The sequence below is a fragment of the Chrysochloris asiatica genome, unplaced genomic scaffold (genome assembly GCF_000296735.1).
Source record: "Chrysochloris asiatica unplaced genomic scaffold, ChrAsi1.0 scaffold00228, whole genome shotgun sequence".
In the NCBI taxonomy this organism is placed as follows: domain Eukaryota; kingdom Metazoa; phylum Chordata; class Mammalia; order Afrosoricida; family Chrysochloridae; genus Chrysochloris; species Chrysochloris asiatica.
Window position 1 is genome coordinate 3,994,404 of NW_006408746.1, and position 16,562 is coordinate 4,010,965.

General features: G+C 36.2%; 1 protein-coding gene and 1 pseudogene across 1 annotated transcript in view; both read left to right on the top strand.

Annotated features, from left to right (window-relative positions):
• Positions 1-16,562, top strand: part of PRR16 (proline rich 16) — a 432,695-nt gene that overhangs the window by 137,355 nt on the left and 278,778 nt on the right. The window lies entirely within an intron of this gene.
• Positions 9,094-9,693, top strand: LOC102841163 (annotated as a pseudogene).

Sequence of the window (16,562 nt, forward strand, 5' to 3'; positions counted from 1 at the left end):
TTTTAATGTTTCCATGTTCTTTCTGAACTTTCATTTTCTTGGTATGTTGTGAAGTGTTAATTTGCTTTGAGGTTACCATATATTCCATTAATTTTTCCCTCCATTTATCAGAGTCTTCTTTATTCTGTAATCTATCTGAACTTCTCACCATCTGGATCTCTGTTCCTACGTGTTTACCTACTTTTACTTTGTAATTGTTTTGATAATAGACTAAGCTCTCAGATTCTCTGAATTTGTTCTTATAGTTTTGCTCTCTTCTCAATTCTTCCATCTGTTGATTTAGTTCTGGAAGGTGCTGCCATGTATGTCAGTCTCTGGTTGTTTTCTGTTCTTGTTGGTTCTCAGTCCACAGAATTCCCTTTAGGATGTTTTGTAACACAGGGTTGGCTTTGGAAAAATCCCTTAGCTTCTGTTTATCCTGGTATGTTTTGATTACACAATTGTATTTGATTGATACCTTTGTTGGATAAAGGATTCTTGGTTGGCAATTTTTTCTTTCTTTCTTTCTTGCAGTGCATTATGTATGTCTCCCTATTGCCTTCTTTCCTTCATGATTTCTGCTGAGAGATCCAAGATTAATCTGACCTGTTTGCCTTTGTATGTAATGCTTCTTTTTTCCCTATTTGCTTTCAGGATTGTCTCCTTTTCTTTGATTTTGGAGAGCTTGATATGATATGTCTTGGTGATTTTCTTTTTGGGTCTGTCCTTCCTAGGGTTTGCTGAGCTTCTTGAATGCTTATCTTTTCACTTTTCAGTATGTTAGAGAAATTTTATTCCAGAAGCTCTTCAACTATCTCGGCTGTGGACTTGTGTGATTCTTCCTGTTCTGGAATGCCAATAATTATTGTTATTCCTCTTCATGTTGCCCAACATGTATCTTAGACCGTCTTCAGATATTTTTATCCTTTTTTATTTTTTGCTTGCTCTTCTATTTTAGTGACTTTGAGAGATTTGTCTTCTAGCTCATTAATTCTGCCTTCTATCTCTTCAGTTCTATTCCTTTGCCTTTTCAGTGTATTGTCTATTACTGATATTCTATTATTAATTGTTTGGAACTCTTTCTGTAGGTTTGAATTGTTCCCAGTGCTGTGTCTATCTTATTTGATTGTTCCTGTAGCACTATCCTGACTTTCCTTATGTTTCTAACTCGATTGCAAAGTGTTCTGAAACATTTTATAATCATTTTACCGAATTCCTTCTCAAGCATTTTGAAGGCCTGCCCTCCTTCCAGAATGGAGTCCAGGTCTACCTCTAGGTCATTTGTCTCAGACATTTTATCGTGTTTCTGGTTGTGTGCTGATATGGTCATCTGTTTTTGCTTCTTGGACATGTTTGGCTCTGGCCTTAATACTTAATTGAGTGTGTGGTGTGTGTTTTGGTATTTTTTATGCTTTCTGGTTGCCCCCAGGTAGATGTGATCAGGATATGGGCTTCCCTTTTCAGTCTTCTCATTGCTTAACTCAGAGTAACTTTCGCAGGTGTTGTCTGCATCCCTGGTGTATGGCATTTGGTATTGGTTCTTGACTGGATTGTGGGGTTTTATAGGGTGTGATTGTAGCTTGATTATATGGCAGCAATTGCTGTCTCTTCTGAGGTAATATAGGGAGAGAAAGAGCACCCTAAAGTAAAAGGGGGAACAACAACAAAACAGCAACAGCAATAAAAATAGAAGAAAAAAAAAGTTTAAATACTGTAGTCTATAATCACAGAAAAGGGAGAGGAGAGAGAGAAGAAAGAAGAAGAGAGAAAGAAAGAGAGAGAGAAAGAAAGAGAGAAAGAAATCTGTAACCTAATATGAGTATGACTTTAATAACTTAATTCAGGTTCTTGCCTTCAAGGCCTCCTGATAATATTTCAAGATGCCACTGTTGGTTGTTATGCTTTACCTCAGGATTTAATTTTTGGCCTGTTTTATTTTTAAACTCTACCTCTTCACACACCCTGTTCTTGCCTTTTCCCTATTAATAAACAGTTCAGGGCCAGTTGTGGCCTTTTTATGCTGCTGTTGGGTTTAAGAAGGAACTCTCTCTTTAAATGTTGACAGGATCTATGTGCATGCGTGTTAGAAGAACCCTCCACTGGTGGTGGTGGGGAATGTGTGTCCACTTGCTCAGGCACTCCCTCAATTCACTAGAATGGAGGTGCACAGACAGCTAGAGGCCAATGAATAGATAACAACAACAATAACAATGAAATCATAACAAAACAAAATATATTTTCTACCTTTACTCCAAGGTTCCCGCAGGCATTAGTCCATGGTGAGTCTGCTTGCTCCCCGGCTTCATCTTTTCATTTGGTCTTGCCCAAGTTGTTGGCTCTGGGCCACTGAGTCCGACAGATTCTAAAGTATAAGATTTCTTCCTTTCACTACAAGTTCCACTAGGTGTAATCCTTCAAACTGTTAAACTATTCCTACATATGTGGTTTAGAGTTTTGGAAGTCTGCCCTGAACCTGCTTCAACTGGTATTCTGTGGTATTGCTGATGGAGATATTCATTGCACCTCTCTCCTATCTGCCATCAAACCCCGCCTTTAATGGTAAGAGTTTGATGGAAAATGATACCTTAACTTATGCCATCTCAGTTTTAGCCAGTTTTAGTCAGTTCCAGGGAGTCAGTTCCAGGGAGTGGTCCAGACCTAAATGAGGATACTGTTTTGAGTTCCTTGGATTCTTCTATACTGGATAAGACCATAGGCAAGTTTAAAGTCATTGTGACTAGAATGCATGGTGGACCGTACTGAGAGAGATAATGGAGGTATAGAAGAGCATGTTTAGTGCTCAGATTTCTATTGAAAATACTTTCAAGAATCATAAATCAATACACTGATGCATGGGTTCTCTAGAAGTCATTCCTATATTAGCTTAACTTGAGGTGTTTTTCTGCATGAAGTTGGGGTGTTTTTCTGTAGAAAATTATTTGAATCCTTGAACTTAAATGATTTACACTTTGTTGATATTTGTCATTTATTAGGCAACTTGCTCTGTGACATTTAGCTCCTTGCATAAATTGGTACTTCAAAATACTCTAATTGCAAAATTATAAAATTTTAAATCATGCATACATATTTAAATATGTAAAGATGCAACACAACATAATTAATTTACTGATATGACTCTACTGAGTCATTGTATAATAAGTTGATGTTATTGTTAAGTGCTGTCGAGTCAATTCTGACCCATAGTGATCCTGTACAGGGTTTCTGAGGAGCAGCTGGTGAGCTTGAACCACTGACCTTGAAGTTCAAACTACTTTGCAGTCTGGCACATTAACCCACAGTCCCACAAGTATAAAAGAGTTGTTAACTGGCATCTAATGAATTAAAGGAATCCATAATCACCAGCTTCTCTTTGGAAATCCTATACAGGCTCACTATGGGTAGGAATCGACTCAACAGCATTTAACAACAACAACAATATTCAACTTGGTAACAGAAAATTAATTGGAAAGCTGTTTATAAAGAAACAATAATAGAATTTGTCTTCGGGGTATGTTTGGTTTTGCCCATCTCATATTCTGAAAATGTAAGCATTTATTTTGTTTATATCAATAGAGGTGATTAGACTAAAATATACATGGTGACTATAGTACATGTTCTCAAAATCATAAATTTCCATGGACTAGAATCCTTAGATTCTTTACTTTAGGCTAGATTGCATATAAGTCTGAAGATGGTTTTTCAGCTATTTCAATTTTAGTAAGCATATTACACAATTATTTTGTAATATCTAAGCATATATAATAATAAAGCAATTCCCCAAACAGTCCACACTATTGCTAATTTTCCTTTCATTTTCAGTTAGTTTAATTCAACAAGTATTTATTTTGTGACTGTTATGTGGTAGACACTGCTTTAAGTACTTCAAACATATCAGAAATTAAAAAAAAAAAAAGTTACTTGCTCTTTTGGAATTTAAATTTCAAAAGGTGAAATAAACATTAAACAATAGAAGAGATTAGCAAATTACACAACATGCTGTTGTCACTGTTAGGTACCATTGAGTCTGTACCAACTCATAGTGAACCTATGCACAACAGAACAAATTACTACCCAATCCTGGGGCAACCTCACAATTGTTGCCACACTTGAGCCCATTGATGCTGCCACTTTGCCAATCCATCTCGCTGGGAGTCTTCCTCTTTTTCTCTGACACTCCATCTTACCAAACATGATATCCTTCTCCAGCAACTGGTCTCTCCTGACAATATGTCTGAAGTACAACAGACGAAGTTTGGTCATCCTGGCCTCCAAAGAGCACACTGGCTGCATTTCTTCCAATACAGATCTGTTTGTTCTTATGGCAGACCGTGGCACTTTCAGTATTCTCCTCCAACACCATAACTTAAATGCATCCATTATTCTAAGGTCTTCCTTATTCACTGTCCAGTTTTCATATGCATATGAGGTTATTGAAAATACCAAGTCTTAGGTCAGGAGCACCTTAGTCAACAAGCTGACATCTTTACTCTTCAATACTTTAAAAAGGTCTTGTGCAGCAGATTAGCCTAATGCAATATGTCGTTTGATTTCTTGACTGCTGCTTCCATGAGTGTAAATGGTTGATGCCAGAAGAATGAAGTCCTTGATTTCAATCTTTTCGCCATTGATAATAATGTTGTTTATTGGTCGAGTGGTGAGTATTTTTGTTTTCTTTACATTGATTTGATCCATACTGAAGGCTGTGGTCTTAGATCTTCATCAGTAAGTATTTTAAGTTCTCTTCACTTTCAGCAAGCAAGGTTGTATCATCTGCATATCACAGGTTGTTAAGGAACCTTCCTCCAATCCTGATGCCACGTTTTTCTTCATATAACCCAGCTTCTCAGATTATTTGCTCAACATACAGGTTGAATGTATATGGTGAAAGAACACAACCCAGTCATACATCTTTCTTAATTTTTAACCATTCAGTGTTCCCATGTTCTGTTTGGACAATTGCCTCTTGGTCCATATACAGGTTCCTTATGAGCACAATTAATTATTCCGGAATACTCACAATTCACAATGTCATGATCCACACAACCAAAAGCCTTTGAGTAGTCAATAAAGGCCAGGTACCCATCTTGCTGATATTCTCTGCTTTCAGCCAAGATCCATCGAACATTAGCAATATATCCCTCATTCCACCTCCTCTTCTGAATCCAGCTTGAACCTCTGGATGTTCTCTGTCAATATATGGTTACAGCCTTTTCTGTATTACCTATAGTAAATCTTTACTCACATGGCATATCAAAGATATTGTCAGATGATTTCCACATTCTGTTGGATCACCTCCCTTTTGCATGGACACACATATGGACATCTTCCAATCATTTGGCCAGATAGTTGTCATCCATATTTCTTGGCAGAGATGTGTGAGTGCCTCCAGTGCCGCCTTACATCCTTGAAAGTTTTCAATTTTTATTCCGTCAATTTCTGGTACCTTGTTTTTTGTTTTTTTTTTCCAATTCCTTCAATGAACCTTCTTCGACTTCTTCCTTTAGTATTATTAGCTCTTGATTATATACTATCTCTTGAAATGGTTCAACATCAAACATTTTCTTTTGGTACAGTGACTCTGTGTATTCCTTCCATTTTATTTTGGAAGATTCCTTTCCATCATTCAATAATTTGCCCAGAGAATCCTTTAATAATGAAAGTCAAGGCTTGAGCTTTGTCTTCAGTTTCCCCAGCTTGAGGAATGCTGAGCATGTTCTTCCCTTTTAGTTTTCTGACTCCTGATCTTTGCACATTTTGTTGTAATATTGACTTTGTTTTCTCAAGCTGACCTTTGAAATTTTCTGTTCAGCTATTGTACCTCCTCTTTTCTTCAATTTACTTTTGAATCTCTACACTGGAGAACAAGTTTCAGTGTCCCTTCTGACATCCATTTTGATTTTTTTCTGTCTCTCTTTTTTTGTACTGACTTTGTACTTTCTTCCTGAATGATGTTCTTGATGTCATCCCACAAATTGTCTGGTATTTGGTCTTTCGTGTATCAAATATGTTCTTCAGATGATCTTTAAACTCAGGTCGGACATATTCAAGGTCATGTTTTGGCTTTCGTGGACTTGTTTTAATTTTTTTTAGCTTCAGTCTGAATTTACATATGAGCAATTGGTGTTCAGTTCCACAGTCTGCCCCTGACCCTGTATAGGCTGATTTGTCTTGTTTGGGAGGTTTTCTACCATCTCTTTCCACAGATGTGGTCAATTTGATTTTTGTGTATTCCATCTGGTGAGGTCCATGTGTATAATTGTCTCTTATGTTGTCTAAAGAAGGTATTTGAAATGAACAAATCATTGGTTTTGCATAATTCTATCAAGAGATTTCCAGCATAATTTCTATCACCAAGGCTATATTTTCTAACTACTGATCCTTCCTCTTTGTTTCCAGCTTTTGCATTCAAATCATCAGCAATGATCAATACATCTTGATTGCATGTTTGATCAATTTCAAATTGAAGAAGTTGGTAGAATTCTTCTTTTTCATCCTCACTGGCTTTAGTGTTGGGTGTGTAAATTTCAATAATAGTGGTATTAACTGGTCTTCCCTGTAGGTGCATGGATATTATCCTATCACAGACAGCATTGTACCTTATGAATGATCTGGATATGTTTGTCTTGAAAATGAATGTAACACAATTCCTCTTCAATTTGTTATTCCTGACAGAGTAAACCATGTGGTTGTCAGATTCAAAATGGCCAATACTAGTCCATTTCAGCTCACTGATGCCTAAGATATTGATGTTTAAGTGTTTAATTTCATTTTTTACAATTTCCAATTTTCTAAGATTTATACTTCATACATTCCATATTCCAATTATTAATGGATGTTTACAGCTATTTTTCTTCATTTTGAATTGTGCTCCATCATCAAATGAAAGTCCTATGGGCTTTACACCCATGGACTTTACTCCATTCACCTATTCTCTTCATCATGGTCAACTCAATTTGAGGACGCAGCTCTTTCCCAATCGAATCTTAAGTGCCTTCCAACCTGAGGTGCTCATTTTCTAGCACTATATCTGACAATATTTCTCTGCTATTCATAAGGTTTTCAGTGACAAAATATTCAGAAGCAGTTTGTCTCTACTTCTTCCTAATTTGTCTTTGTCTGGAAGCTTATCTGAAACCTGTCCACCATGGCTGACCTTGCTGGTATTTAAAATACACGTGGCATAGCTTCCCAGAATCACAGCAAGTCACAAGCCACCACAGTACGATGAACTGACAGAAGAGTGGTGAACACAACATGTTAGAAAGTGATTAATCCTATGGAAATACACTGGATTAAGTGTTCCTGATGCACAGCCATTTAAGCATTCAACTATTAACCAAAATATTGGTGTCTCAAACCTACACAGAGGTGCCCAGTGAGTTGCTTTGTAAATGTCATAGCCTGGAAAACTGGATGGAATACTCTTCTTTTCTGTATACATGGTGCCATCGTGAGTCAGAATTGTCTCAACAGCATTGGGTTTGGATTTTTTTCCCTTTTATAAAAAACTTGGATTGGAGTAAATGAGAGCTGGAATGCCAGGGTTTAGGTGGGGATATGTAGCTATTTTCAGTAGAATGATTACTGAGCAGGTGACAGTTGAACAGAGATGTTTCAAAAGTGAGGGAGTTGGCCATGTGACTACCTATGTGAAAAATATCCTAGTGAGAAAAACTTCAGCTTAAATTCTTGAGGTAGGATCCTTGTGGGTACATTCAAGAAAGTGTGAGTGGCTGAAACAGAGGACATAGGGAAATGGATTGGGAGGTGAAGGACAATGAGGGCTAGGTTATTATGCACATGATCTTTGCAATACTGAGTGACACAGGGAACCAATACAAACTGTTGAGCAGAGAAGTAACATGATCTGAATTAAATTTGCAGCGGATCATTCTAAATTCTGTGTTCAAAATAGCCTGAAGGATGGTAAGGGCAGAAAGACAGAAAGTTAGGAAGCTATTATAGTATTCCAGGTGACAGATGATGAATTGAGCCATAAAGGCACAAGTGGAAGCAGTGAATAGTGACTGTATACTCGATATAATTTTCAAGTATTATCAAGATGTTTTCTGACAGATTTTGTTGATGTTAAATGCCGTTGAGTTGGTTCTGACTGATAGTGACCCTGTATGGTGTTTCTAAGTAGTGGCTGGTGGGTTTGAACTACTAACCTTACAGTTAGCAATCCAGTGCTTATCCTAAGTGCCACATCAGGACTCCTTAGGTGTGAATTATAACAGTAAAAATAGAGGAAGAGCTTAATTCTGATGTTTTGGCCTCAGCATTTGGAATTGTCAAGGCTTAGATGGGAAAGAGACTGCATGTAGAACAAGTGTGGGGAAAAAATCAGGAGTTAAATGTTGGACAGATTGAGTTTGAAGTACACTTGCAGATTACTATTATTGGACTTTCAAAACAGATGCTGTGTGTTGTTAGCTATTGTCAAGTTGGTTACAACTCATATCAACCCTGAATAGGTTTTCTGATGAGTGGCTGGTGAGCTTGAACCATGGACTCAGTGGTTCAAAACAACCTTGAATAAAAATATATATAAGTCATTTGGGAATTTGGGCAAGATGACTGTACTGGAAATATACATTGTGTAGACACACAGGTAGTATGTACAGCCATGGAAGTGATAATTCCTTAAACTGGTGATTTAGAGAACCAAGGACTGAGTTCACAGGCATTCAGTATTAAGAAAAAGAGCACTCTTTTTATTTTTCAATACCCCACACCTCTGTTAGTTGTATGACTTAAAAATGTCTTTGAAAAACTGTATTTTTGCTCTTGTCCATGAAACTCCAATATTTTTTCTCTGATACTATGTACAGATGAGGAATATAAGTATTCAATGCACCTTATACAGATGTTTAAGGTAGACTCAAGCACAACTCCCCTTGTCTGTATTATATTTAAAATATTACATTATCATTTTTTTATATCATTTTACAGACTGAGTTATATACCTGACTAGCTATACTTAAAAATCTGTCTTCTCCCTTCTTTCTTCTCTCCTTGCATACTTAAGGCACATGGGCCCACCACTCTGTTTTATGGTTCAGTAAATTTCCAAAGATTATCTTAAAACAGATCTCTTGAGATCAATCTAAAATGGCAACTGTGGAACTGGAAACCACTCCTACTCCTAATCCCCTGCCTACAGAAGAAAAGTAAACAGAATCTAATCAGGAGGTTGTTTACCCAGAACAGTGTATTAAACATCCACTACAAAGCAAAATTTGGCAAGCAAACCTTTGACTCATCTCTAAGTTTGATACTGCTGAAGATTTTTGGACTTTGTACCATATCCAGTTGTCTAGTAATGTCTGACTGTGACTACTCACTGTTTCAGGATGGTATGTAGGAAGATGAGAAAAACAAACGAGGAGAACGATGGCTGATTACATTGAGCAAACAGCAGAGTAAAAGTGACAAGGTCACTTTTGGATAGAGATACTCCTGTGTCTTATTGAATGATCTTTTGATGATTACAGTGATGATGTATGTGGAGCTGTTGTTATTGTTAGACCTAAAGATGATAAGATAGCAATATAGACTACTGAATGTGAAAACAGAGATGCTGTTACACATATATGGAAGGTATACAAGGAAAGGTTAAGACTTTCTTCAATGATAGAACTTGGTTATCAATCCTATACAGACACAGCTAGTAAAAGTGGCTCTACCACTAAACACAGGCTTGTTCTTTAAGAAGACACCTTCTCAATGTTCTCCTAGGAGACTGAGTCAAGTAATTGAGATTTGAGACCTGAACTAAAGTTTCTTCAAGAGCAGAGTGGACTGCATTTAAATTTAATTTTGATTTACAAATAATGTTGCTAAAATATAAGAGAAGTGTCATTCACCCTTGCCTTATACTTTTGTGTGTGTGTGTATATATATATATATATTTGTAGTATTGGTTAAAATGTCTACTATCCCAGTCCAAGAACTAACAGTACACATTGTCCCCAGAATCCATAAATGTGTTCCTGGCCCACTCTGTTACAGATTAGAATTCATGTTACAAATCATTTACACATCCACAATATCCAAAAAAAGAACTTGCATTTCCATACATTATAGGAAAAAAAAAAAGTTTGTGTGCCATTGTATACAGGAGCATGCTTTGCTGATTTGAAAGCGTATATGCATACAGTTTTATAGAAATTTTCTTTGTTTCTTTTTGCAGCATTGTTTTTGCTGTTCTCTTAGTGATGGCTGCTAGATTTAAATTTGTTTCTCTACTTGATAACATTAATAATTCTGATTTCAGTTTTTCATTTTGTTTTGCTTTTATTTGTTTTTTCTCATGTAACATTGGTGAAGGATCCAGGGATATGACACAAGGTGGAATAAACATTAATTTTGTGCATTCTTTAGTAATTATTTTGTTTTTCATAACTACAAAAATTTGCTACATATTTGTGCATTTCATTTAAATCAGTTACTTATGATTGTGTGATTTCCTAAACATGATTATGGATTTTCAAAATGTAAAATCATAATTATATTCATAGCTAGAAATATTATGTATGTTTTTATATCTTTTTGCTGTATTTTAACATTACATTACTTAGGTTAAAATGGCTCAAGTAGAAAAGTGGTCCCATTCATACTAAGACAATGTTATTGTTGTTGTCAAGTGCCATCAAGTCAGTACCGACTCATAGTGACTCTGTATATGGTTTTCGAGGAGCTTCTGGGGAGGCTAAACCACCAACCTTGTGGTTTAGAGTAACCTTGCAGTCCAGTGCATTAACCCACAGTGCCACACCAGGACTCCAAGACAGTGTTGTTGTTGTTAAATGCCATCAAGTCGATTCCGACCCATAGCAACCCTGTATAGGGTTCACAAGGAGAAGCTGGTGAGCTGAATCACCGACCTTGCAGTTCAAATGACTTTGCAGTCTGACACATTAGCCCACAGTGCCATACCAGGACTCCCCAAGACAATGTACAAAACTATAAATAAAATATGTGCAGTGAATTGTCTTTTAGGCAAATAGATTTGACCTTTTATTTCTCCATCTCTATGGAAGGAATCTGTCCTTCTCATTGCAAGGCAGTCTCTCTTCTGTCTTTTCTTATAGTGTTTTCCACGTGAACATCAGGATAAGTTTGGAGCACTACTTTGAGTATTATGTTTATTATAATTTTTAATAAATTCAATAGTTAGAATCATATATATATATGGCATTAAATTGATGTGGTCATCTTTGTTTTTTATAAACGAAGTAACAATCCTTGTTCTTCAGTTGGCTGTACTCTCACTCTGTTAAAAGAAGAATTGATCTCTTGTTGTATTATCTTATTGGCAGGAATAGTGATTGTAAAACTTGGTTACCAAATAGAGATGTTCTTGTGTAAGTATCAAAGTGATGGCTTAGGAAAAGAGTACCAGGTGGTGGGGACATAAGCACTAAGGATTTTGTTAGTGCTGCTGTGTATTAGGATGAAATTGATAGGTATGAAGACTTATATTTAGATTGTTAAATTAGTACAGTATGATTTTATGTAAACTTGAAAATTTGATCTATTCTATACAGACATTTGAAAACAAACTTGAATGGTTTTTGTGTGTAATACAAACTTGTATATTTCAGACCTTGTGAAATGAAAAATGGCTAACATATACAACAGGGTAAGCTAAACTATAGGTAGCAGAATGAAAATAATTAGTTGATTCTAAATGGTGAGTATGGATTGATTATTTTAAATCCTATAAATGATAATTCTGTATAAAATAAAAAATGAAATTAGTAGCAAAAGATAGATCTCTCAAAAGTGATGTTTAGAGCTATTGGTTGCTTTTATTTCTTGAGATGTAAGACTCTAAATTGATCAAGTTAGGGAGAAGAATTATAAAATAATCAAAAGTATTTGAGTAGTATGAAAAATATAGATTCTTGCAAGAAAAATGCATGGTTTTGATGGATAGTTGAACACTTGTATAGTTTTATAAATAACAGTGAAAACTAACTAAGACTATTAATAAAACTTTTGTTATTCTTGTTAAGTGACATCAAGTTGGTTCTGACTCAGTGCACTTCCTGTATAGGGTTTTAGTGGATCAGCTGGTGGGGACTATTTTTTTTAAATTTGTGTATTAAAGTTTTGTGGGATAATGTTAAGAGCATCATATAAGAAGAAAGCAAAGTTCATTAAAAAGAAAGTAAAGAAAGATGAAGACTAATAGAGATGTCAGAAGAAACACTGAAACTGTTTCTTGATTGTAGAGAAGCTAAAGTGAAGGAAAGGAATGAGAAGGTAAGAAAGTGGAGTAGAAAAAGTCAAAGGGAAGCTCAAGAATTAACATATGATCAAGAACCAGAATACACGGAATCACTGTACCATAAGGAAATGGTAGATGTTCAAACATGTCAAGAAGTAGCACATAAGGAAGAACCAATGGTACTGAAGGAAGTAGTCCAAGGTACTCAGAAGGCATTGGCAAAGAACAAGGTTCTAGAAATTGATGGAATACATTTTGAAATCTTTCAACAAACTGATGCAGAGCTAGAGGCCCTCATTCATCTATGCCAAGAAATTGGGAACAAAGCAACCTGGCCAAGGGAATAGAAACAATTTATATTTGTGCTCATATCAAAGAGAAGTTACTCAACACAACATAAAATTGTCAATAATAGCATTAATATCCCTAAAGTAAAATTTTACTGAAGATAATTAAAACATGACTTGAACAGTACATCAACAGGGAACTGCCAGAAATTCAAGCTGGATTCAAAAGAGAACACAGACCTAGGGATATCATTGCTGAAGTCAGATGGATCTTGGCTGAAAGCAGAGAATACCAGATGTTTACTTGTGCTTTATTGACTATGTAAAGACTATTGACTGGGTGTTGCATGGTGAACTATGTATAATATTGTGAATGATGGGTAATCAGAACACTTAATTTTATTCATGAGGAACCTGTACGTAGACCAAGAGCCAATTTGAACAGAACAAGGGGACATTGAATAGTTTAAAATAAGGAAAGGTGTGCATCAAGGCTATATTCTTTCACCATACTTAATCTGAGCAGCTGGATTATATGAAGAGTTTTGCATTAGGATTGGAGGAAGACACTTTAACAACCTATGGTATGCAGATGATACAACCTTGCTTGCTGAAAGTGAAGAGAACTTAAAATAATTACTTTGCTGAAGATCAAAGAGTACAGCTTTTAGTATGGATGCACCTCAATGTACAGTAAACAAAAATTCTCACAACTAATCTAATAAGTAACATCATGATAAATGAAAAAAAGATTAAAGTAGTCAAAGACTTCATTTTACATGGATCCACAATCAATATTCTTGGAAGTAGCATTCAAGAAATCTAATGACATATCAAACTAGGAAAAGCTACGCAAGACCTCTTTAAAGTTTTCCAGAACAAACTTACTTTAAGGAATAAGGTGTGTCTGACACAAGCCATAATATTTTTAATTTAAGTTATGGTGTTAGGAAAGAATATTGAAAACACCATCAACTGCCAGAAAAGCAAACATGTATCCCTGAATGCTCCTTAGAAGGCAGAATAGTGAAACTTTGTCTCTTGTACTTTTTATATATTATCAGGAGGGACCAGTTCCTGGAGAAGGACATTAATCTTAGAGGATCAGTGAAAAAGAGGAAGACACCCAATTGCATGGACTGACACCATGGCAGCAACAATGGGCTTAAGCATAACAACAGTTGTGAGGACAGCGTACAATGGGGCAGTGTTTTATTCTTATGTACTGTTTCATTCTGCTGTCCTATTTCATTCTGCTGTACATTCTGCTGTGCTATGAGTAAGAATCAACTCGATGGCACCTGATAATAACAACCCCAATTGTGTGGTTTAAAATCAGAAAAGATGTGTGTCATGGTTGTACACATATATGCTGAGTGAATATACTGAGATTTGGATTATATTAAAAATAATGCAATATTAGAATTGGAGGAATACTGTTTAACAATCTGTGATATGTAGATGATTGGAACACTTAACTGATGAAGAATTCATCCTTTATGTTGAGGTTTACATTATACCTAAAAAAAAAAAAAAAAAAAAACAGAAATCCTCACAATTGGGGCAATTAACATACGATTAATGGGTTAAAGAGTAAAATTGTTGAGTATTTCATTATAATTGGATCCACAGTCAGTGTTCGTAGAAGCAGAAGTAAAGAAATAAAATGATGTATTGGGCTAAATATGCTGAAAAAGACCTCCTGAAAGTGTTAAAAAGCAAAGATGTCACTTTGAGGACTAAGATCTACCTGACACCAAGCATGGTATGTATAGTCACTTCATATGCATGCAAAAGTTACATAATCATAAGGGAGACTAAAGAAGAATTGTTACATTTGAATTATTGTTTTGGTGAAGAATCTAGAGTGTATCATGGACTTAAAGAAGAACAAACAAATTTGTGTTAGAAGAAGTACAGGCAGAATGCTCCTTAGTAGTGAGGATAATACGACTTCAATTCACATACTTTGGTCATATTATCAGGACGAATCAGCCTCTGGAGAAGTCCATTTTGAACCTGTCTCTGGTGAAGTCCATCCTCAAGAAGATGGAATGACACAGTAATTATCAATGAACTCAAACAGAGCAAAGATTATGAGGATGGTGCAAGATTGGGCAGTGGTTTGTTGTGTAGAACACTTGGAACCAACTTGGCTGCACCTAACATTAAAATAGGCCATTACATTCCCTTCTTTCTTCCTGTCTCCTTTATGCCTCACTTTCATCTTGGGACACTGTTATTTTTTAATGTACTAATTAGAGTCATACTTGTGTCCTGTGGAAACCTCAAGTCCTCAGAAAGTCACTTGAATATGAAATGTCCCCCAATATATCAAGCTAGAATAATCTCTGAGATATTTTAGATCCTGGCACTTGCTTAGGTGGGCAAATCTCATTTAGGTATCAAGACAATAAAAATGACTTCTGAGTGTGATTACACTGTTTTAAAAAATAGTACATCAAGATATAATATAGAGTAAAAAGTGCTATGGAGAATAGAGTAAACAAGGTGTACTGCACATAACTTTTTTATGGCATTTTTGTTCTATGCACATATACATGCATACCAACATACACAAATATGTGTATAACTTGGTTGTGATTGGAAAAATCATTTCTTATTCTTATAATGGGTAAAAACATTTTAAAAGTCACTAGAGCAGAAATAACAAATTGGCACCTAATGGTTCAATTCTTGCCTGTTTATTTAACCCACAAAGTGGGTTTCTTTAGATTGAATTAATTTCCACCATTTAAGGATTGTGAGAGTTGACATGAAAAGCTGTTTGGCTTCCCTTGAAAGGTCAGGTCTGACCTGCATTCCTCAGGGCACAGCCTGCTAGTGCTGAGTAGCAGTTGCACCATGAGAAAGGACAGGGAATCTCTCAGTCGTCATAGTTCCTATGCCCTCCTATTCCTCTCAAATCTAATCCTGCCAGATTCCTTCAGCCACCTGCAATTGTCACCTCTGGTCTACACCTTGGCATGGTTACAGAGCATCAATGCTTATTCATAGAGATTCATAATTTGGCCTGGATTGCCCACAGTCTGAAAGACACAGAATAACAACTGTCCATGATCTTGGAAGAGGAATTATAAAATCATCCAACTATAATGCCAAAAGTTTCCTTAGGGTTCGTTAGTCTAAACTTTTTCATTTCACAGATGAGGAGACTGAGACCCAAAGCCATCAAGAAAAATGCTAAAGGTTACTGAGTTAATACATGACTAGAAATAAGTTGTTGTCACTACTGCCCTGATATCCTTTCAACACATGACTGCCTTTAGCTAAATAAATTTTAGAACTAAAAGATAATACAAATGCTACTTACTGAAGCATACTGCGAAAATGGCATGCAGGTCATGTCTGATTTCCTCTAGCTTCACAAAGGGAAAGGAAAATCAAACTCAAAATCAGCCCAAGGTAGATTCCTATGATGTAGAATTCAGACATGCCTCCACTCTATAACTTTGTTTACCCTGTTGTGACACCAACCACCCCTCCCACAGCACTCTCTGTATCATATCTGGACCTGGCAATCCATTGCAGTGACAACACAGAACTCAGAGACAATACACTTATGGAGTTTACTAGGGAGTTGAACAGGGTACAATTCAGGATCAAAAACAACTCAGGATGCAGCAGTTCTCCAGTCAGGAATGTCTCTTTTCTGCTTTATTGCATGTGACCCTCCTCCAGAAAGTGTTTGCAAGTGCCAAAAGGGCACATTCTGCAAGCCAGCCTTCTAATGGTAGACTCTCAACTTTACTAGTTCCAGGGCCTAGGATGTCCACAAAACCGCTCTCTCTCTCCATGTCACTGCCTCTGCCAAAACCTTTACTGTTGCTGCTTTTCCAGGTAAGGATCTCAAGCTACGTTCATGGCTCTTCTTTCTTTTAAACCTAGAAAGATGATAAAACTAACCAGTCCAGGCATTAGAGTCCTCTATACCCAAAATACATGATCTGAAACAATCATTTGGTGGGCATTAAGAAAACAACGGATAGAAAACCCATATCAAGTAAATTAATAAAAGTGGTTACGAATTGGGCTGC